Source organism: Chiloscyllium plagiosum, chromosome 25 (assembly GCF_004010195.1).
Source record: "Chiloscyllium plagiosum isolate BGI_BamShark_2017 chromosome 25, ASM401019v2, whole genome shotgun sequence".
Taxonomy (NCBI): Eukaryota; Metazoa; Chordata; class Chondrichthyes; order Orectolobiformes; family Hemiscylliidae; genus Chiloscyllium; species Chiloscyllium plagiosum.
The window spans coordinates 11456833-11481084 of record NC_057734.1 but is presented as its reverse complement, the minus strand read 5'-3'; the positions used below and the strand labels follow the sequence as shown (position 1 = coordinate 11481084).

The window sequence follows — 24252 nt, the reverse complement described above, 5'->3', positions numbered from 1 at the left end:
ACGATGTATCTGGAGGTTGGTGGGGTTGTAGGTGAGGACCAGTGGGGTTCTGTCCTGGTGGCGATTGGAGGGGCGGGGTTCAAGGGCGGAGGAGCGGGAAGTGGAGAGCATCGTCAACCACATCTGAGGGGAAATTGCGGTCTTTGAAGACCCTCTCAAATTAGTTCAGACTACTCTTACCACGAAAACAGTCTTGAACCAGATGTTCTCACTGCTGTTATTAAAACTAAGGATTCTTTCATTAGACATAGCAAACATTCCGAGCACCATAAACCTTTGATCCAATTACATTGCTGGACGATTTTTTCCCCATTTAAATGGACCTGGCAAGGAAATTTCACATACTGATCATATTGTATACTGAAGATTGAAAGAGAACAGACCCAAAATAATTCTCAGTGGGAAAATAATACCGGACATACTCTGCTGCAGCCTTTTGCATTTCCTCTTACATAGGTTAATTTAATACAGAGCTTTGCAAACACAAAAGTACCAGCAGTTTGAAGCATGGCTTCAATGCAACCCCAGCTTGTTATTAGGTTAGCCAAGGCTGCAGTTACCTTCGTCCAGATTACATTGTGTGTTTAGCGGATGCATGGAGTGAATGTTTACATGTATGCTGACCACCAACTCTGCCTGTCACCTCTGTGGCTGACAGCATGTCATAGATCAAGGACATTGACTGGATGGAGGATTGCTGTTAATTCCTTCCAGAAAACGCACATCTTATCCTTTGATGCTATCTCTCTCTTTAGCAGCCGTTTATGCTGTATCCAGTGGTGTGGAATCTTCATCTGTCATTTGACCTTGAGCTTTACTTCTTGCCCATAATCAAGACAGTCCGGTTCCATTTCTGCAAAATGTCTTTTTCCATCACAACCTCACTCCCATTTATTTCACCCCCACAACCCTAATGATATCTATGTTCCTCCCAATTCACACCCGCACCTCGTGTATCCCCAATTTTAATGGCTCCACCACAGTTTGTGGCTGGGATCAAAATTACAAATTATTCACCCCCTCCCTCTAACATTCTGCTTTATGACTACTACTTCACATTCTGTCTTTAAGACACTCCTTGACCAAGCTTTTGTCACCTGACTTAATATCTTGTTCTGTGGCTCGGTGTCATACTTTGCTTCAGAACACTCCTGTGAAGCATCTTGGGATATTTTATTATGTTAGAGGCATGAAAGAAGTTATGTTTTCCCACACACTTGCTCCAATGTCTGCTCAAATTCTATCCTACATTAGGTGCAACCCATTCAAAACGCTGTCTCATTCTCCTACATTAACAACTTTACAACCCAGCTTGTCAGCTTTTTAAAAATTCAAGCACACCATGTGGGCATCACCAACTGGCCAGTATTTATTATCTTTCCCTTGTTGCCCTTGAGGTGATGGTGGTGAGCCTGCCTTCTTGAACTGCTACAGCCCAAATACTGTAAGTTCACCCTCAATGCCCTTAGGGAGGGAATTTCAGGATTTTTCCCCAGCAACAGCAAAGGAACAGCGACATATTTCCAAATCTGAATTAGGAGAGGAGTTGCTTGGAGTGCAACTTGAAGATGGCAGTGCTCCGATGTATCTGTTACCTTTGTCCTTTTAGATGGAAGTGGTCATGAGTTTGGAAGGTGCTGACTAAGGACCTTTGGTGAATTTCTGCAATGCATCTTATAAATAGTATGCATTGTTGCGACTGAGCATGTGGTGGAAGGAATGGATGCATATGGATATGGTACCTATCAAGCACCACTGTTGTTGGAGCTGCACCTATCCAGGTAAGTGGGGAGTATTCATCCTGACTGATGCCTTGTAAATGATTGATAGGCTTTGGGGAATCAGGAGGGGAATTATTTGTTGCAGCATTCCTAGACCTCAGGTCCGCTCTTGTGGCTACTATGTTTTTGTGGTGAGTCCAGTTAAGTTTCTAGTCAATGGTAACCCAAGGATGTCAATAGTGAGGGATTCAGTCATGGTAACACCGTTGAAAGTCAAGGGGCAGTGTTAAATTGTCTCATGTTAGAGATGGCCCTAGCCTAGCATTTGTGTGGAACAAATTATACTTGCCACTTGTCAGTCCAAGCTTGGATACTGTTTAGATTTTGTTACATTTGAACATGGATTGCATTAATACCTGAGGATTTGTGAATGCTGCTGAACACTGTGCAATCACAGCGTCATAGAAATGTACAACAGGGAAACAGACTCTTTAGTCCAACACCTCCATGCCAATCAGCTATCCTAATCTAATCTAGTGCCATTTGCCAGCATTTGGCCCCTATCTCTCTCAACCCTTTCTATTCATATATACATCCAGATGCATTTTAAATGTTCTAATTGTACTAACTGCCACCATTTCCTCTGAAAGCTCATTTCATACACGCACACGTTAAAACGTTGCCCCTTAGGTCCCTTTTAAATCTTTCCTCGCTCACCCTAAATCTATGCCCTCTAGTTCTGGATTCCTCCACCACAGGGAAAGACCTTGTCTATTTACCCTATTCACACCCTTCATGATTTTATAAACCTCTATAAGGCCACTCCTCAGCCTCTGATGCTCCAGTGAAAACCTATTCAGAGGTCTGTTCAGCCTTTACCTATAACTCAGATCTTCCAACACTGGCAACATCCTTGAAAGAGTTCAGAAAAGATTTACAAGTTTAACAACATCCTTCCGATAGGAGGAGGCCAGAACTGCACACAATATTCCAAAAGTGGCCTAACCAATATCTTGTACAGCCGCAACATGACCTCCCAACTCTTTTACTCAATATTCTGACCAATAAAGGAAAGCATACCAAACACCTTCTTCATATCCTATCTGACTCCACTTTCAAGGAACTATGAATCTGCACTCCAAGGTCTTGAGAAAGACTATAGCCTTAGAACTTGTCCTTAAACATTTACAGTAAAATGTAATACTGAATTATAGAACACATTTGCTGCACACTAGAAAAGAAGCCGACAGGCAGGGAGGGTTAGGCCACAAAAACGGGGAACCCAAGCTATACAGAAGATAAAAACATCTATTCTCATCAAGTGATAACAGGATGATCTAAGACAATTAAGAACTTTTGCCTTAACATCAGTGAGTCTGTGTAAACAGGACACCAAGTGATAACATTCACGGCTGTTCCCTTGTGAAATTAACGACAATGTTTGATTCTGACCTCGAAATGAAACTCATTCTCATCAAAAGCCTTGCAATTAATGGTCAGATCCTATTATAATTGATTCTTATTACCCATGCAAGCTAGGCAGATGCAGAGGGAAAAACATTTTTCTGTTACAAGTTTCTGACGTCAGAATTCAAAAGGACACTAAAGAGAGAGAAAGCGCGCGCGCACACGAGTGAGAGCAAGAGCACGAGTGAGATCATTTTAGTGGCGAGACTGCCGAAGCCAGTAGAAAATTAACTCTTTCTGCTTACTTGCTATGGATTGAATATAATTGTATTTTGAGACTGATTTTGAGTAGCCATTACTGGTTATGAAATGCAAACTCTGTAAAAGGTAATATTGATGAAGCTTTAACTTACTTGCTGTTCTTACAGACCATGACTGCCCCACTGTCAATTCTAACTAATCAGATTTTACGTCTTATGTGAATTTGAATCACAACCCTGAGAAAAAAGCATGTTTAATTCAAGACTAATGAATCAGTTTAAATACAACCATACGGTAACATCTCAGCCTCAGGTACAGAATGATTCTGTGTTTAAGATAAAAAGCAGGAGTCTGCTCCTAGGTTTAAAATAATTTTTAAGCTAAGAGTGAAGAGTTCTGACACAATCTGTCAGGAAGTTATTTTATGGTCAAAAGTTTGCCCTCCTTGCTAAGAAGCCATTTTGTAAAACAATCGTACCTGACATGCGAGCTGTGCAAGGTTACTTTATGAACTCTTCCAATTAGCTCTGACTGGTGCCTCTTTATGATAGGAACTTATCTCGCCAGCAGGCACCGAACTCAGCTGGATTTGTTTTTCCTACCAGAATGAACGGCTCAGGGCCTGTAGGAGTGATCAGTCAAGTACACACAGATCTGTCAATTAACTTCTCTTCTTTACGAATTATTGTCTTTTACTGTGATCTGTCTAATTAAGAACATGCAGTGTTTTTATAAACTTTTTGTACAAAGGAAGCCACTTTGTGACACGACAGTAGAGCAGTCTGATAGGGCTCTTGAAGGGTTGATATTTTACTCACCTGGGTTATTAGACCCTAGTTAGTTTGGCTTATAAGTATCAGTGTTATGTTGTAACAGTGATGCTATTGGTAAATAAAGGGGATGACAAAAATTAAACTAAACTAAAGAGATTTTTTATTCCAGACTACCAAAGAGTACAACCTCCAGGATGAACCAAGAGAGGCTTACAAGGTTGAGTCCACAGAGATTCCCTGGGTCGTCTCAAATCTGTATCTTTAACAGCCTTTTTGTTCAGCAACATTCCCCAGGACCTTACCATTAAGTGTATAAGTCCTGCCCTGATTTGCCTTTCCAAAATGCAGCACCTCACATTTAGCTAAATCAAACTCCATCTGCCACTCCTCAGCTGATTAGCCCATCTGATCAAGATCCCATTGTACTCCAAGGTAACCTTCTTCGCTGTCCAGTGAACATTTTCACTTCTGACCTTATGATGGTTCTTTAAGCTCCAAAATACTGCACATATTCTCAGTTCTTATGTACCTGACTTCCAGAAAAAGGTGAAAAGGAAACTCATTTTGGCACTGCCCACACACCTTACAGCTAGTTAAACAGTACATTGCCAGAAATAGCAGCTCTTTAATTCCTTGTCAAGCTAAGTTAACAATGCAGACAAGATGTCAGTAAAGGAAAACACTAGTTTACCTGAATGTTGTGCTGTCTAAGACTGGAAATCAGTTCATCAGTCCCAGTGCACGGACATGAGGTAATCATTCAGACAATGAAGAACCTGAAGTGAGCTGGTACTGTATGTTGATAAAAGAAAGATTCCACATCACTTCAAATCCATCTTCTCAGAGCAAAATTGCCATCTATTTGTCTTGGCACAGTGAAACCTTAAGCAGATAAGCAAATATGTCAGATAAGTTAGAAACACATCAAGGAGCATGGACATTGTATTAGTTACGATGGCAAGAAGTTAAAATCTGAAGTGGCTTCTGGCCATCATAGTACTGATTCGATTCCTAAATTTCAAATATTCAAGCCCAATAAGCCCAATAGGATAACAGGTACAGCTGATGTGAGCTTGGAGAATCATGCAAATATAAGTAGAGTGTAACATTTTTATTACTATGCCACATCGCTGCAAGTTTTACACTGATGCTAACCAAGATAGCTCCACTTTCCTGTTTGTTACAATACTTTTAAGTGTTTATCCATCTTCCACTTGAATACTATGATTGGAATTGCATCAAGTGTCACTTATGGGAATGTATTTCATAGACCTAATAAAAGTCCTGAGCATTCATCACCACCTCATTGCTTTTGCACTAAATATTTAATAGATTTTAACATCTCCAAACTACTAAGTGCAGCATAGTTTTGTGTACCTGTATAATTATTCCATGATCCTACAGCTTTAATTGACCAATTAGGCATATTTCTGCACTGTTTATTTTCATGAAAGTTCATACTGAAGACTTACTGACACTAACCTAGAAGATTGTGATCGAATACACATATTAGGATGTATATACACACATACAAACGCACAGTGTAGGGATACCACTGTTGCTCTGAAGTGAACAAATTTTGGAAGTTAGGAATTAACATGTACTTAATAGCGATTAGAAATAATTTCTGGTGTGCAGAACAATTAAGTATTTCAAATTTATATTGATAGACCACACTGCTTATGAATATCTGAACCTTTACAAGCTTGCAAACGTTCTGAGAGGTCCATTATCAGTGTTGTCACTTAGCTTGTTACAAAGGACGATGTTGGGAGAAGAGGGAAAAAAATCAAACAAACAGTCTCATGTGTGTGACGCTCGTGCGACAGATATACATCCTAACTTTCTAAAAAAGTTCATGTTGTACATCCTAAACCATTTTTCCCAAACACTCAGACCAAATAAATGTATTGATTGGTTGTTTCCTCATAATACAAACGTTGAACACAAACTTAAACCAGTCACCATTATGCTTTCTGAAATTCTAGTGACCCCAATATAAATGACAGGAATTCTTGAAAAATTTAATCCAGATTTGGGCATGCAAAAATCTAAAACATGTTGAAGTTTTATGATATACTTTCAAGACTTAATTTTTTACTGTGCATGTGATATACTAATTAAATTTGTAACTCCATATAAGCTATACTAGATAATTAAATATATAATAGAAATAAACATGATAATGTTATTTCATCTACAAGACTAGTATTGTTTAAATCATCTTGCACATTTCATGACCACTTCTATTAAAAAGGTCCACACATGCTTCTTGTACAAAACATTGCAAAACTGTTACGCATAAAAAAGGGTAAAATTATCATAGTCTCACTGGACCATAAACTACTCTCTCGTTAGAGAGAGGACTGGTGGTAGTTTAATTTGAAGGTTACTATGCATCAGGCGAAGGGACAGATTGAGGAGGAGAGTCCTTTGTAGTAACCACAGCCAAATTACATTATGGAACAAAAGACACACCAGTATATCTGAAAACTCACTAGAAAAAGGTCCAATTAAAAGCATTTTTTAAAAAGCACATATATTACTGCATTATGATTGTTTACACCTTTCGGAACAAACAGAACAAACTGTCAGAACAACCTTATGGTAGCAAGTCAGTATGTTTTCACAATACTGCAAAACGCAGGATTACCAATGTCAGACAAATTGCTGTGCATATGGATAACGTTAAAAATCACACAACACCAGGTTATAGTCCATCAGGTTTAATTGGAAGCACTAGCTTTCGGAGCATATGGATAACAACTAAATTCTCTGCACAAGAGACAAAATACTCACATAAGGAATGGACCTCACATCTTAGGATTCAAAACAGAATTTAACGAACAATAAAAACAGGCCACAACCTCCTTTTGTGCTCCTGGGCTTCTCTTCTTTCTGGCATGTGAATAACCCTAACATATTATTACAACTGATAATGATGGAGATTTCCTCGCACTAGTGCGTACAGGTTAATACAATCTCTTTCCTCTCATAACAAACACAAACTCCAGCAACAAGTCCATTGTCACTTCCGGCTCCGGGTCAGAAAGACACTGGTGTCAAACTTCCACCGTCAATGGCTGACTGCGCATGCTCACACGGCTGTCCGATTTCCTTGCGTTGGGCGGGAACAGAGTGAGATTCCGCCATCTTGGTAAAGGTCCCATCACCTCAATTTAACAGTGAGTGTAACTCAATTAGGGAATTTTGCAATCTCGCTTAATTAAACATTGTAGACGCCTGTTGTTAAATATTTATGACTTCCGAAAACCCACCTCCTCCATCCCCACTTCCCCATTGCGCACGGGATGACACGAAATGAGATCCCAGAAATGAGAGAGTCAGTTGGTTCATGATGTACCATATGAGCCATACCTAACTGCTTCTTGAAAGTTCCTCAAGGCCCCCATATGGATGGTTGGCAAGCAAACCTTTGCCAGGTTGCTCTGGAGGAACTGATAATTAATCTTTCAGATGCTGCTGGAGAACTCCAGAAAAACCAGTCAAAAAATACTTAGAAGTAGAAGTGAATATTCTGGTTGTACTTAAGTTCCATTTTGAAGTACAGTCGGTTCTGCTATAATACAGTAGTTCCATTCTCGTGCAATCCTGTGTTATAAGAAAATTGTGTAATAGCAGCAAAATTGAAACTAACGGAGCCGGAATCATGTTATAACCAATACACGCTTTAAAAATTTTCTCTTTAGAATCAGTGTCCCCCAATTTGCCAGTCGTGTTATAGCGAATTCGTATGAATGAAATGCACATTATACTTGAACAACTTGTATACAAAATAATTCCAGATTCCTCTGAGGAACTGATAATTAATATTTCAGATGTTGCTGGAGAGCACGAGAAAATCCAGTCAAAAAATACTTAGAAGTAGAAGTGAAAGAACTGGTTGTACTTGAGTTCCATTTTGAAGTACAGTCGGTTCTGCTATAACAAGGTAGTTCCATTCTCGTGCAATCCTGTGTTACAAGAAAATTGTGCAATAGCAGCACAATTGAAACTAACGGAGCCGGAACCATGTTATAACCAATACACGCTTTAAAAGTTTGCGTTTTAGAATCAGCATCCCCAATTCGTTAATCGTGTTACAGTGAATTCACATGAATGAAATGCACGTTATACGAGAACAACTTGTATACAAAATAATCAAACCGTATGTCTCACTTGACAGTATTATTGGTTATTCATTTTTAAAACTGGACTTTTTTCTTTTTAAATTCTCTTCATAAAAATATTGAAAATGGCATTGAAAAATGGGGGGACAGTCAAGTATTATCTAATTTGGTAATGAATGTTTTTGGTTTCCAGCACTGCAAGGCAGTGTATCATTGCCAATATATTTTGGCCAACCAGGGGCAAGTCATATGATGAAATCTCCATGAATATATTAAATCAAAGTTAGTGTCCCTACCTCATAAGGAAGACAATTCTTGGCATTAATCTGTCTTTGTTTGAAAATGTATCATATTGTGAGAAACAAAGCTCACTCACTAAACAATTGCAGTCCGAGACAAAAATCTGAATCAGTAGTGTCCTTTAATTGTACACTTGCAAGTGGGTGCAATGTCTAATGCCAGACAAGACAGAGGACAAATACAACAAACTCTCGAAATTTATATAATTTGAGTCCCTACATATTTTTTCTTAGTTCATTATTTGCCACCCCCCACCCCCCCCCCCCCGCTTACGTCACTCATTTCCCTAAGACTGATCCCACAACTTCTGTTTATCCGGCCTTGTCCGTGACAAACGCCTATCTCTGGCCCCATAAGGTCGTTTGACGTCATTCCACTGCATGTCATCGTTAGGCATATTCTTTCTTTATCAGTATTTATTCCTTCCATCTGGACCTCTCCGGAGGCCACTCTGACCTTCATGACCTCTTTAATTAGGTCTCCGTAATTAAAGAGACCTAATTACGGAGGTCTCCGTACAAGTGGGAAACAGATGTTCTTACCTACTGTTATACAAGCGATTGCATTCTCTTACAACTTCTTATCTATTCACCCATACATCCACCATTGTTTTGTAATCACATTTCATGCTGACATACCATTTTAACTGATTATATATTTCCTCTATATAGTGTCCATTCTTGTGGACTCAGCTTTTGGCTGAAATAATTACACACTGATGTGAGTTCATTTACTCTGTATCAGAACTTATAATTGCAGAAATAACATTAATTCACCTATATCCCACAATATGACATCCGGAACTATCTTTAATCAGTTTGCACTTATTTCCCTCACCCTATGGCCTGCGTTGAAAACAATCCATCTGATCTACTTCAGTATCTTTCTTTTCTAAAAGTTTCTATTTTAGTATAAACTTTATCTTATTTGTTTTGGGATCTTGGCATCATTAGCTAGACCAGCATTTATTGCTCATACCTAATTAGCATTGTGACTATTAGGTGCTGGTGAACTGCTGTCTGGAACTACAGCAGGTTTTGGAATCCAGGAACACCCATACTGCTGTTAGGAAGGGAATTTCAGGCTTTTGACCCAGTGACATTGAAGAAATGGCGATATAGTTCCAAGTCAGATAAGGGCAATAGACAGGTGATGGTGTACCATATATCTGCTGTTCTTGTACTGGTGAATATTGTGGGTTTGGAAGGTGCTTTTGAAGGAAGTTGATAAGTTGTTGCACTTTTGCTTGTAGGTGGTACAAGCTGTGTTTGATAGTAAAGGGACTGAATGTTGATGATATTGGATGGGTGCTATTCAAGTGGGCTGCTTAATCCTACATGATGTCAAGTTTTTTGAGAATTGTTGGAAGGGCACATACTGAGGCTAGTGAAAAGTATTCCATGCTGCTTTCTCCCTTTGACTAATGCAGCTGCTTCCTTATTGACCTCAAAGTTTTATGGAGGATACAATTACTTTTGTCTTGTGCTGTAGAGTTTAGTGCCCAATTCTATCAAGAATTATAAGTATTTAGTCTGCTGCAACTTTTTGGGATGTTCTGAGGTTCTAAAACATAGTTTAGAAATGCAGATTTTCTGTCATACAAACTTAAAATAGACAGGGAATCAAATCTGATACTTCCCATGCTTAATGCTACAAGTTGTACTAACCTAATTCTCTGATCTGACAATCTTTATTCACCTACAGATCTTAGGATTTTTTGGAGAACACAAAGTTTCTCCAGTTTTCGATCAGGATACATTTTACCGATATTGTATGGTACAGTTACAGCCTTCATACAATTCAACAGCATCGGAATAATAGAAGGGTAGAGAAAGAAATGATGTTAAAATTTTGTTTCTGGCACAGACACATGACCTACTATGTTCTAACACATTCAGTGATCTGACCCTGAAGCTGCTGGTTTAGGGAGGTATAACCTGTACGTGAGAAAGGGTTTTTATTCCAGAGTTGCTCAAAAATCTGAACTCAAGTGCATGTTCAGGGATGCACATTTAGAAAATTATCTATCAAGATTGTACTTCTAGATAGAAAACAATTGGAGAATTGGCTAGCCTTCCCACCTTGATAAGCTTAAGTTCATCTAAAACTCCAAATTTGCAACAAATCTCATTCACCCTGTATTGATTGTAATGAGGTCAGCCAGGTGGACTCACACAATATGAGTTCATAGATCGGGGCTGTTAATCTGGTCCAATCAGGGAACCCTGGCTGACAAATAGAAACAGGAGTGTCAGACATCCTGCTTATTCTGAGAACTGGCTCCGAGGAAGTTAGACTAGTGTCAAGTACTATAAACATGCAAAGAAAGGGTGACTTGGTGATGTGATACTGGCCTCTATGGAGTATTTCAGTGACAGCAACAGTTGAAATTGAGTTAGGATAAGAATTTCTAGTATCATGCTGTTATTTGGGAAGTTTGACTCTTTCAGTCCTGCCATAAAGACCGGCCCAGCATGTAGTAAGACTACATTATTTTTTCCGGGCAAACGACATTGAGATAGATGAAAGGCACTGAATAATTCTCCTGACAGCTTGTGGACCCACAGCTTTTTTGGTTATTAGGAGCCTAATGTTTCCTGAGCACCAGATACTATAAGCTTCCATGAGTTGATAGATTTGGTTAAGGGATATTACAACCCAAGCCTCCTCTAATTCTGAGATGCTATTGATTGTACTCAGCAGTTTGAGAACTAGGGTAATCCATGTCGGGATTTTTGACAAGGTTAAGATGACTGGCAGAGGCATGTGACTTTAGTTTATCCCTTAATGAGATGCTGAGAGACGGTTTGGTATGTGGACTTAATCATGTAAGCATGTAAAAGCACCTATTAGTTGAAGCCCAACTGAAAGTAGGCTGATGGAAGTGGACACACTTGCGAGGCTGACTGAGCTTGGGGGACACCACTTGAGTGAAAGCAATTGCATTGCCCCACTCAGGACATATCCTGAACAGAGGAACGCCAGGTTCAGATCACAGAAGAACCCCAAAACAAAGCAAAGATTCAGCCAAATGGTTAAAATTTTCTTCAGGATCCAGGCCGGCAAACAATTGTAGTTGTTGCCAGTATGTGGACTCGAGACAGCAAAATAATCCCACTCGACCTAGACTGAGTAAGGGAACTCATAGGCCAGTATCCAGGAGTGTCCACACCCTGGAAAAGATAAATTGATTAGCAACGTCCAAAATCAGAGCCAATCAAAATAAACGTCTGATTAAATGGTCACCCGGTTCAAATGGAAGTTGATAATGGTGTGTTGTATCAGTGATTGCAAAACTAGCCTTTGACAAAATTTGCTGTAACCTCCAACCATTAGTTTTGCAGCTAAACTGACAACATAAACCAGGGAACTTTTGCAGATTAAGCGTACAACTTTGGTTCTGGTCTTGTATGAGAAGCAGCTGGTTTAGTTACCACTGATTGTAGTAAAAGACTCAGGCCCAAGCTTGTTGGGGAGAAATTGTTTGATAAAAATTCACTTTGATTGGCTCAACGTTTTTCAATTAGAGAATGACTGCCTGAGTGAAGTACTAATTAGATACCTGGATGTTGTTCAGGAAGATCTGGGAACTACCAAAGGAGCCAAGACCAACTTGCACGTCCAGAAGTCACTCAATACCAGATTATACTCCAGCAGGTTTATTTGAAATCACAGCAGCAGCATTCTGAATGCTTATGATTTCAAATAGACCTGTTGGACTATCACATGGTGTTGTGTGACCTCTGACTTTGTCCACCCCAGTCCAATACTAGCACCTCCACACCTTGAATGTTGACCAGGATCTGGATTAGATTGGTGCTGGAAAAGCACAGCAGTTCAGGCAGCATCTGAGGAGCTTTTGCCTGAAATGTCGATTTTCCTGCTCCTCGGATGCTGCCTGAATTGCTGTGATTTTCCAGCACCACTCTAATCCAGAATCTGGTTTCCAGCACCTGCAGTCATTGTTTTTACCATGTTGACCAGGAAGCAATTCCACGATCCTGCAAGGCCCGCCCAATGCCATTTGCCTTACTTGCAAAAATAAAAGCAGAAATCAAGAGGCAGAAAAGTGAAGGAATTAGCGAACCAGTACAATTTGCGGAATGGGCACCTTTGGTTGTACCGTTTGTGAAACCCAGCGTGTCAGTTCGCCTTTGTGGGGACATTAAACAAATGTTAAACTGCTTCTTGCAGCTGAGTAAATACCCAATCCCTTGCATAAAGGACTTATATGCAAAGCTGATAGAGGGACTGCCCTTCACAAAGCTGGACAAGAGCCAAGTATACCTGCAATTGTGGCTTGATAAGGATTCCCAGAAATATGCTACAATTAATATATGAGACTGCCATTTGGGATATCAACAGCCTGTACCATTTTCAGAGGACAATGGAGAGCACCTGGGTTCTCCCCAGGTTACCGTTTATCTGGATGACATGCTAATAATAGGGAAGACCAATAAAGAGCATTTAGAGAACTTGGACATAGTCCTTAGATCTTTCTCCAAGCCCGGTATATGCCTTAGAAGGAAAAACATGTGTGTTCCAGGCACCCCAAGTAACCAACTTGGGCTATAATGTTGACAAGACCTTTGGAAGATAAAGTAAAGGTGCTAAAGTTGCCCCAGCTCCCACGTCTGAACCAGAGCTTAGGTTTTTCCTTGGATTGGTGAATTATTACAGAAAGTTCATACTTAACCTGGCCTCCTTCCTGGCACCCTTACATCTGCTATTGAAGCAGAGGCAGCCTTGGAAATTATCCTATAGCCAAGATGTAGCTGTTAGGGAAGTGAAGAAGCAGCTATCATTGTCTCAGGTATTGGCACACCATGGTCCCAAGTGAGATCTGATGCTATTATGCAATGCCTCCCCGTATGGTACCGGGGTAGTGTTGGCTCACAGATGGCACAGTGGAGAAGAATGCCCAACAGCATATGCTTCCTAGCATGAGGAATGCCAATGCCAGACACAAGACTCCTCTAAGCAAGAGAGACAGTTGACTTTAGAGGATGAAGTTTGGTGCTGAAACAACAGAAATGGCCCTGCATAAGTAAGAGGCATGGTTGTCACATGGTCAGGCCCTGTTCAGTTAGGTGAGGTCCTGAACAAACACATGGACCACATAAAAACTGCAGACTCACAAATAGAGCATCAGTAAAACATATCCAGACTGTCAGAACAACCAGAAAGGAGTCTGAGACGGACACAGTGGGTATAGCAGCCTCAATGCCTTTACTGCATGAAGAAGAGGATGAATTTCTTCTGAGACAGTCCAGGCAGAAGAGGCGGTACAGGCTGCCTGTGTCCGAGGCTGAATTGGAGGAACCAGACTTGGTGTGAAAAGCCCCAAGGCTACAAGAAAGAGCACTGGTCTATGTCCCCGAACTTTGAAGGGGAGGGATGCAGTGATTGGAATGGGGTCAGCCAGGTAAAATATGAGTTCCTTGATTTGGACTGTTCATCAGTCAGGGAGCCCTGACTGACAGATATAAATAGGAGTGTCAGAGGTTCTGTTCACTCTGAGAGCTGGCTCAGAGGGAGCCGGACTAGTGTCAAGTACTATGCACATGTAAGTGAACGATGACTTGGTGACAGGATACCAGCATCTGTGGAGTTATTTCACCCAACACCCTCCATTCATTGATCTGTAATCTGCTCCCAACAAAGAAATACCTCAATTTTACAATTCCTATTCCTTCCAATCTTACAACGGTGTCTGCTTTCCTCCACAACAGGCTTCTTGTGGTTCCCTGAATCTTAATTGCTGTGCCATTGGCAGTGATGCTTTTAGCTGATGAGATGCTAAACTCTGGAAACCAACCTCCCTGCCCCCAGACATCTTTGTGTTTCTTTGTCTTGTTCATTCCTTTAGTATTCTTGGTAAAATGTACCTCTTTGCCTAACCTTTAGCCATTTGCTCAAATCTCGCCTTGCATGTCTCACAGTCAGATTTTTTTTGATAACACTCCTGTAAATGGAAAATTATTTCACACAATTATTTAAATTTTATTTTGTATACTGTATGAAAAATAGGAACCATGTATGCTGTGCTACTAATTTAACCCTCCCCTACCAATGCAGAGGTAGCCTTCTGCTATCTGATCAACTGTTGGATTCTTCATTCATATTTAGAAGAGCCTCACTTTAAAGATTTGCAAATATTAAAGAAAGTTGTCAACATCAAAGTGCTTGACAGAGTGGTAGAGTCACAAAGCATAGAAACAGATTCTTCGGTTTAATTAGTCCACTATACTCACAGGTCTGAGTAATGAAACCAAATGTGTTCAATGCCTTCTTAACCACCCTGTCTACCTGTGATGTAAATTTGAAATAAATATATACCTGAACTCTTGGTCTCTCTGTTCTACAACACTACTTAGGGACCTACCCTTTAATTGTATAAGTCCTGCCCTTGTTTATTTTACCAAAATGCAATACCTTGCATTTATCCAAATTAAACTCCATTTGCCTCTCCTCAGCCCACTGACTCAATTGATCAAGATCAGTTTGTAATCTTAGATAACCTTCTGCACTATAGCACCAAGTTTTGGTGTCATCCACAAACTTACTAACTATGCCTCCTATATTCTCATCCAAATCAGTTGTATAAATAACAAACAAAAGTGGATGCAGTACCAATCCCTGTGAAACACTACTGGTCACAGGCCTCCAGACTGAAAAACAACCATCTACTATCATCCTCTGAATAATTGGTCATTACCAACAAATGGGTTACTGTATGAGATTGCATCATATCTAAGCCCTGCACACTTGCCACATCTAGCTATGAATGATGGTAGACAATGAAATAATGCAATGGATGAAAAGGCTCCACAAACTTCCCATCCTCACTAATGGGAGCCCAGCACATGAGTGCAAAAAATAAGTTTTAAGAATTCACCAGCCCAAATTCTATTTCTAACAGATTCTAGTTTTGAAAATATAGACAGCATCTTAGGTGTAGTCAGATCTACCTCTTACTCTCGCACCAAAGAGACATTCATTGAAATAAAATGAAGAAAGGAGAAGAGGCTTCTGTCATAATCTAGCTTGAATCCTTATATGATAATTTTAACTCAATCTCTGCTATTTGAAGTATGTAACCTGTACTACTCAAGTGCTTTCTAAATTTAGAAATGTTGTCTGCTTCTGTGACAGCAATCCTGCAACAAATCATAAATGTTTCAACACAGGTAGAGAACAACCAATCCATTGTGCTTGGGCTGGTAGTATTTTTTCCACTTGAACCTATCAGTTCCAATTTATTTTTTTGTTATCTAAGTCTATCATGTTTCAGCTTACCTAGTTTAAATGAAAATTGGAAGAAAGAATTCCATATACTAATTATCCTTTGTAATAAAAATTGCCACTTTGTGTTTTAGTACTAAGTCTGAGTTTATCTCTCTTTGTTGTTGATTCAATAAACTAGAAATAATCTTCCATTCTTTATATTTTCAAACTTTCTAGTAATTTAAATATGTTAACTCTTCCTTAGCTTTCCCTAGTCTAGTGAATATAACTGTAAGTTTTTAAAAATTCTCAATATTACTTATATCATCTTATCCTGTTATCATGTCTAGTTAGTCGTTGTGCCACATTATCATTGATTCCATTATTCTTTTTATAATGATGCGCAGCCAAACTAAAACTGTATATAAATTCATTACTTCTCCACACTTAGTTTTGTGACTTTAGGTACATAATTGAAAATTCAATATGCTTCTTAATAAAAAGTTGTTTTTTTCTTTTTCTGGAGTTCTGGTATAATTATTCCAAATGCCCCCATTCCTGTTTTCATCATAATTTTGCCAGTATAATATGACCCTGTAAAGTTGATTCATTAACACTGTCACAATTTAAAGCAAAACAATGTATTTGTTTAATGTTTGAATGTCACTTTAATATTGTTTGTCACACATTTTCTGTTCAGTGGCCTGCTTAGTCTCAAGACCTTTACCCTATGCTTCCACTTCTGTACTCAGTTCTTGAATCCCACACACTTCCCCAACACTGCTTCTCACCTCATTCACTATTTTATCTTTAAAGTCTTCAATATCTGCTTCTGTCCTGGCTCCGGTTCTGAACTTGCACTTATCCTGAGCTCCACAGAGTGACAGAAATTGATCATGTCTTCTGCTTACACTGACCAGCTTCTACCACTAGATGGAGCCTGGTCAATTTAAAACCTAATTAGGTGAGTGCAATTCTAATAAATGTGTCCCTTCCCCTACGAAGAAGGTTCTTGTGGTGCAATTATGGTACCCCTTCCTCTCAGCTAGGAGGCCTGGGTTGAGGTCCCACCTGCTGCAGGAGTCTGCAATAAAATCTCTGAACAGGTTATAGAGTCATACATCGCAGAAGCAGACATTTCAGTCCAACTCATGCATGCCAACCAGACATCACAATCCCATTTGGCAGCATTTGGCCCTTTTCCCTCTAAACCCTTCCTATTCATGAACCCATCTGGATGCCTTTTCAATGCTGTACCCAGCTCCAGCACTTCCTCTGGCAGTTCGTTCCATACACACACCATCCTTTTCATAAAAAGTTAGCCCTCAGGTCATTTTAAAATCTTTCCCCTATCACCTTAAACCTATGTACTCTAATTTTGGACTCCCCCATCTTAGGAAAAAAACCTTGGCCATTCACCCTATCCATGACCCTCTTAATTTTATAACCTTCTATAAGGTCACCACTCAGCCTCTGATGTTCCAAGGATAAAAGCCCCAGCCTATTCAGCCTTTCCCTATAACTCAAACCATCCAATCCTGGCAACGTCCTTGGAAATCTTTTCTAAACCTTCTCAAGTTTAATAACGTCCTTCTTATAACAGGGAGACCGGAATTGTATGCATTATTCCAGCTGTACAGCTGCAAAATGACATCCCAACTTTTATACTCAGTGTTCTGGCCAATGAGAGCAAGCATGCCAAACACCTTCTTCACCATCCTGTCTACCTCTGGGTATTCTCAATGTGACGATGAGACTTTGTCTCTACTAGGGCTGTACTCTGACCGACACTGTCATGGATGCACCTACAGTGTACAGTCAAATATGTTTTCTTTCTTGTTGGTTCCCTCACCACCTGCCAATCTAACAGCTATATCCACAGAAAATATTTGATTTGCTTTGACAGTATCTTGATGCTTTTTAAGACTGTTAGTTCATAAATATACATTCTGACTCAGGAAGCCTGGGTTTCAGTCCTACCTGCTTCAGTGGTTTATGATCAGGTTGATATAGAAGATATTTAAAGTTATGTTTGTTGTATGTTTTCCATATTTTTGATGAAGCTTTGGACATTAACTTGAGGAACCTCTGCAGGGATGACCAGGCTCTCTCTGATTGACCTCCAACAACACGATCATATTTCTCTGCAATAGGTATGACTCCATCAGTGGGAAGTTTTCCCCAATTCTCAATGACTTCAGTTTTACCAGGGCTCCTTGTGGCCATATAAATGTAGCCTTGATGTCAAGGGCAGTCATCTCACCTCTGGAACTAAGCTCTTTTGTTCAATTAAAGCTATAATGACATCAGGAGTTGAATAACCGTAGTGGAACCCAAACTAACAGCAGTGAGCAGGTTATCGGTATTTCTGGCTGAAGATCTTTGTAAATACCTTGAAGTTCATTGTCAACTTTGACAATTGTTATATTTATTCCACTTAGATAGTAAAATATCTTTTGTATTGAAATGCTGGGCTCAACAAAATTGAGGATGGGATATTTATGAAACCCTCTCTTCCAATGAGTTGTTTGATTTTCCATGGTTACGTGTGGCAGGACTGCAGACCTTAGATCTGAATCGATGGTTGTGGAATCACTCAGCTCTGTCTGTCACTTTCTGCTTATTAGTTTAGCTTCATCAGGTGGACACCACATTTTTGGTAACACTTGGTGCTGCTCCTGGCATGCCCCCTGCAGTCTTCCCTGGGTCAGTGTTGATTCCCATGCTCGATGGTGATGGTAGTTTAGGAGACATGAGATCACAGATTACATTTGAGTGCAGTTCTGCTGCTGCTGATCATCCATGGTGTCTCATGGATGTCCAGTGTTGAGTTGCCAGATTTGTTTGAAATCTATCCCATTTAGTATGGTTGTAATGCCACACAATACAATGGAGGGTATTCTCAATGTGAAGACGGGATTTTGAGTCTACTAGGACTGTGCAATAGTTGCTCCTATCAACATTGGTACACCTGCTGTGGGTGGATTGGTGAGTAAAAAGTCAAGTATGTTTTTCTTTCTTATTGGTTCCTTCACTGCCACAGGTATATCCTACCGATTACCTTGATCAGTAGTGTTACCAAGCCACTCTTGGTGAGGATGTTGAAGCCCCCCAGTCAGAGTACATTCTGCAGTCTTGCCACCTTCTACCAAATTATTTATTGGTTTATTCTATTTTGCAAGTTATTTCAGCTAGAAACAGACAGAAACAGTGCAGTATTTCAACTGGCACGTGGTTTTCTTCTGAGGAAGAAATGACTGACAGAACTAAACTCCAGTTTTAATGGTTTCTATCAGAAAACATGATTCACTTAAAGTTGCTTCACTTCAAATCATGATTATTTTTATTTCAAAAATATGCTTTATTCATGAAATAATTTGATGGTCTGTACAGTTGGTCATGCCATACATACGTAAACATTTACATACAGAGATCAGAATTTATCATTTTTATATACAGGTCTGTACATTTATCAATCATATGTCCAAATGACTCCGTGGGCCCCCTGTTCTTCTTAGGCAGGCAGATGTTACACGGTGGTCTTTCCCCACCACGCCTTGGTTGCAGCTGCCCCAACCTTCAGCGCATCCCTCAGCACGTAGTCCTGGACCTTGGAATGTGCCAGTCTGCAAAACTCAGTCGGGGTCAACTCCTTCAGCTGGAAGATCAGCAGGTTTCGGACTACCCAGAGAGCGTCCTTCACCGAGTTGATGATCCTCCAGGCACAGTTGATGTTCGTCTCGGTGTGTGTCCCGGGGAACAGGCCGTAGAGCACGGAGTCCCGCATCACGGCGCTCCTCCGGATGAACCTCGACAAACACCACTGCATTCCTCTCCAGACCTTCTGCGTAGGCACATTCCAGAAGGAGGTGTGTGACAATCTCGTCCCCCCCACAGCCGCTGCGAGGGCAGCGTACGGTGCGGCTGAGAGTCCGGGCGTGCATAAAGGATCTCACAGGCAGAGCCCTTCTCACCACCAGCCAAGCCATGTCTTGGTGCTTGTTGGAAAGTTCTGCCAATGAGGCATTCTGCCAAATGGCTTTGACAGTCTGCTCAGGGAACTGCTTGATAGGATCCGCCCTCTCCTTTTCCCGAAGGGCCTCAAGGACACTACGTGCTGACCTGATGGACTTGTGGTCAAAGGTGTTTTTCTTCATAAACTTTTCCACGAAGGACAGGTGATACGGAACGGTCCAATTACTCGGAGCGTTCCGCGGCAGCGAGGCCAGGCCCATCCTTCGCAACACCGGGGACAGGTAGAACCTCAGTACGTAGTGACACTTGGTGTTTGCGTACCGGGGATCCATGCACAGCTTGATGCAGCCACACACAAAGGTGGCCATCAGGGTGAGGGTGGCATTGGACGTGTTTTTTCCCCCATTGCCCAGGTCTTTGTAGATTGTGTCCCTTAGGACCCGGTCCATCTTTGATCTCCACATGAAGTGGAAGATGGCACGGGTGACTGCGGCGGCACTGGTTCTGGGGATAGGCCAGACCTGTGCCACATATATCAATACTGAGAGTACCTCACACCTGATGACCAGGTTTTGCCCGGCAATGGAGAGCGACCGTTGCTTCCATTTGCCTAGTTTCTGTCTCATCTTCCTGATCCGCTCTTCCCAGGTCTTGGCGCACCCCTCAGGCCCCCCGAACCAAATACCCAGCACCTTCAGGTGGTCAATCCTGACGGTGAAGGGGATAGAGGATTGGTCAGCCCTAGTTCTCGAAGAGCATGGCCTCGCTCTTGCCTCGGTTTACCTTGGCCCCTGAGGCCTGTTCGAACTGGTCACAGATGCACATGAGTCTGTGCACGGACAGCAGATCCGAGCAGAAAACAGCAACGTCATCCATGTACAGGGAGGCCTTAACCTGCAGGCCCCCACTGCCAGGAATAGTCACCCCTCTCAGGCTCGCATCCTTCTTGATGGATTTGGCAAATGGCTCTATGCAGCACACAAACAAGGCAGGAGAGAGAGGGCAGCCCTGCCTGACTCCAGATCTTACAGGGAAGCCATCTGATTCCCACCCATTGATTGAGACTGCACTGACAATGTTGGTGTAGAGCAGTCTGATCCAATTACCGATTCCCTCCCCAAAGCCCATTTTGGAGAGGACATCCCTCATATATGTATGCGATATCCTGTCAAAGGCTTTCTCCTGGTCCAGGCTGATGAGGCCGGTGTCCACCCCCCTGTCCTGCACTTAGGCAATCGTATCTCTGAGGAGTGCAAGACTCTTAGCGATCTTCCTGCCCGGTACAGCACAGGTTTGGTCAGGGTGAATCACCGATCCCAGAGCAGACCTGACCCGGTTGGCGATGACCTTTCACAAGATTTTGTAGTCTGTGTTTAACAGTGAGATTGGTCTCCAATTTCTAATTTCCTCCCTCTCCCCCTTCTGCTTGTAGATGAGGATGATGATGCCTTTCCTTATGGATTCACTCATGGTACCTGCCCGAAGCATACTGATATACACCTCCAGCACGTCCTAGCCAATCAAGTCCCAAAGAGCAGAATAGATCTCGACCAGTAAGCCGTCGCTTCGGAGTTTTATTCTTTTCGAAGGACTCGAGGGCCTTGGTCAGCTCGTCCAGAGATGGCGGCTGGTCCAGCCTCTCGCGTGTTCCATCGTCTAAGACCTCGGTGATAGAGGACAGGAACGACTGGGATGCCGTGCTGTCGGTCGGCTTCGCGTCATACAGACTGGCATAGAAGGATTTACTGATCCTCATGACGTCAGCCTGAGATGACGTTACCGAGCCATCTTCTTTCTTCAGGCTGCTGAGCACGGAGCTCTCTTTGTGCACCTTCTGGAAGAAGAAACGTGAGCACGTCTCGTCCTGCGAGGCTTGCTGGCCCTTCACCTCCTGGAGGTCCTCCGTGACATCGACCCCCAACGTCTGTAGCAGGAACAGGTTCTGCATACTTTCCTGGAGTTGGGACAGTTTTCCCCGCCTCTCTCTCGCCTCCTGAACACCTTTGAGGATGAAGAACCTCTTGATGTTCCCTTTTACTGTTTCCCACCAGTCCGCTGGAGACTCAAAGAGGGGCTTCGCGGTACTCCAACCTGCATAATCCCCCTAGAGCTCCTCGATGCTTCCTGGGGTCAACAGCTTAGTGTTCAGTTTCCACGTTCCCTTACCAGCCCACTGCTCGTCCTGTAGGTGACAGTCGGCCAGCAGGAGGCAGTGGTCAGAGAAGGACACTGGCTTGACGTCGGTGGTTCCGACCGAGAGCGTTCGGGATACAAACAGGTAATCTATCCTTGAGCGGATAGACCCGTCTGCCCATGACCAGGTGTATCTACGCTGTGCTCCGTCTGCAGGGGTGCTGAAGACGTCGTAGAGCTTGGCATCTTTGACCATTTCCATCAGGGCTCTGAATGTGGCGTCCAGTTTACTGTCCCCCCCGCGCTGGATCGTCCATCTGCATCAATGATGTAGTTAAAGTCTCCGGCCAGAATGATCGGCCTGGACGTAGCCAGCAACAGTGGAAGCTGTTGCAGGACAGCCAACCGTTCACTCTTACCCACTGGGGCGTACACGTTGATTAGTCTCACGGGAGCGTTTCTGTATGTTACATCCGCGACGAGGAGGCGCCCGCCAACCACCACCTTAACCTCGGAGATGGTGAAGTTGCCTCCTCGCAACAGAATACCCAGGCCTGAGGAGCGGTTATCATTGCCCCCCGACCAAACTGACGGCCCATGGGCCCACAAGCTCAACCATCTCCTGTAACTGCTGAGGTGTGGTATCCCACACTCTTGCAGAAACAGGACATCGGCTTTGATGTTGGCCAGGAAGGCCAGCATTGAAACACATCACGCAGCAGATTTTATGCTGTGCACATTAATACTTGCAATTTTTATCCACATTTTTAACAAGTTGTGAGATTACCCGTGTCCATTTGCCTCTGTTCCTGCCCCTCTGCGGTAGGTATCTGCATCCCCATGGTGAACACGAACTGCTGGACCCTCGTGGGGCTGAGGTAGCTGTCCAGCTCCTCACTGCGCCCATTTACCCGCTCCGGTGTCATCGGGCCGGGACCAGGGTCCACGCTGTCTGCTTCTATATCTGACAGCGGGGCTGTCAGAGGGTCGCTGCTCCCAGTGACCTGAGGCTGTGTGGCGGTGGGGCCCTCCTGGCTTTCACCTGGTGGGGGGTGGTCATTTCCCATTGCCTCAGGAGGTTCGTCCCTTGTTTGGCCGGTGCTGCCCTCCTTTCTCCCCACAGCGCTCTGCCTCTTCTTTTGGTGACGACCCTCCTTGCGCCCGTCCTCACCCTCCGAAGAGCTGTCAGTGTCTTCCCCGTGCAGCTTCCGTTTCCCCCTTTTCTGGGAGGTTTTGGCGGCCTGGCGGGTTTTCTTCCTCCTGTATTGTACCGGGATCCATTCCTCTGCCTCCTTCTTTTCCTCCTCCTCCTCCTCCTCCGTCTGTCCTGTCAGAGCTTCGCTCGGCAGCTGTACATCTCCAGTAGCTGCCATCTGCTCCGCTCTGGCCTGTCCTTCCTTTTGCATCCTCCCAGACACCGTTCCCTTGCTGGTTAGTAGTGCCTTGCTGTCCTTTTGCGGCCCACCCGCAGCCACCTGCGCGTAGGTGGCGGCCCCTCGTCTTGGGCAGGCCTTGTACACGTGGCCCGCCTCCCCACACAGATTGCGGTTCTTGGCCTCCTTGCATTCTTTGATGGGGTGGCCCTCCTTACAGTTCCAACAGATCATGACCATGCAGTCCGCCGCCATGTGGCCTGACCTCTCGCAGGTTTGACACACTTTCGGCTGCCCGACGTACGTCAGGTACCCTCTGCTCCCTCCGATAGCAAAGCTGGAGGGTGGGTGGAGGATGTTCCCACTGGCATCAACCCTCAGGGTTACCTTGACCTGTCGTTTGCTGGTCCAGATCCCAAAAGTGTCAACCATGTCACTGCTTTCTCCCTCAACCCGCACATATCTTCTCTGGAACGTCAGGACATCAGTTGCTAGAACATAGGGGTTGTACATGTGAATCGTAACAACCCAACTCCTCTGTGCAGGAAGCACACACAAAGGGACCCACGACAAGATGGAGAACAGCAGCTCCCCTTCCTTTTCCTTGAAGACCTTCAGGAGCTGCTCGCATTGTTTCACGCTCCTGAAGGTGACGTCAAAGTAGCCTGCCCCAGTGAAATCCTGCAGGTGGCACACGTCCACTTTTTTTTTATTTCAAAATATACTTTATTCATAGAAATAAATCTTTGGTACTTGTATAATTTGTCATATCGTTCATAGATATATACATTGCATGTCTTAAACATTACAAAGAACAGATTGAATTACTCGAATTTACAGTTATCCTATTTACAGTTCCCTTTATTAACCATCCAGTCTCTTGTTATTTAGCTGTGGCTTCAGCAGAACCCACCTACTGAGTGGGTGCCCTGTTATACTATAGCAATTTTTT

At 42.7% G+C, this 24252-nt stretch overlaps 1 protein-coding gene across 1 annotated transcript in view; it reads right to left on the bottom strand.

Annotated features, from left to right (window-relative positions):
• The window catches only part of ube3b (ubiquitin protein ligase E3B), a 56958-nt gene extending 49731 nt beyond the window's left edge, over positions 1-7227 (bottom strand). The window contains exons 1-2 of the mRNA XM_043715495.1: positions 6962-7227; positions 4854-5044 (exon numbers count right to left, since the gene is read on the bottom strand). The gene's annotated coding sequence lies outside the window, so the exon portion shown is untranslated. The remainder of the gene's footprint in view (positions 1-4853; positions 5045-6961) is intronic.
• Between the last annotated feature and the right edge of the window lie 17025 nt (positions 7228-24252).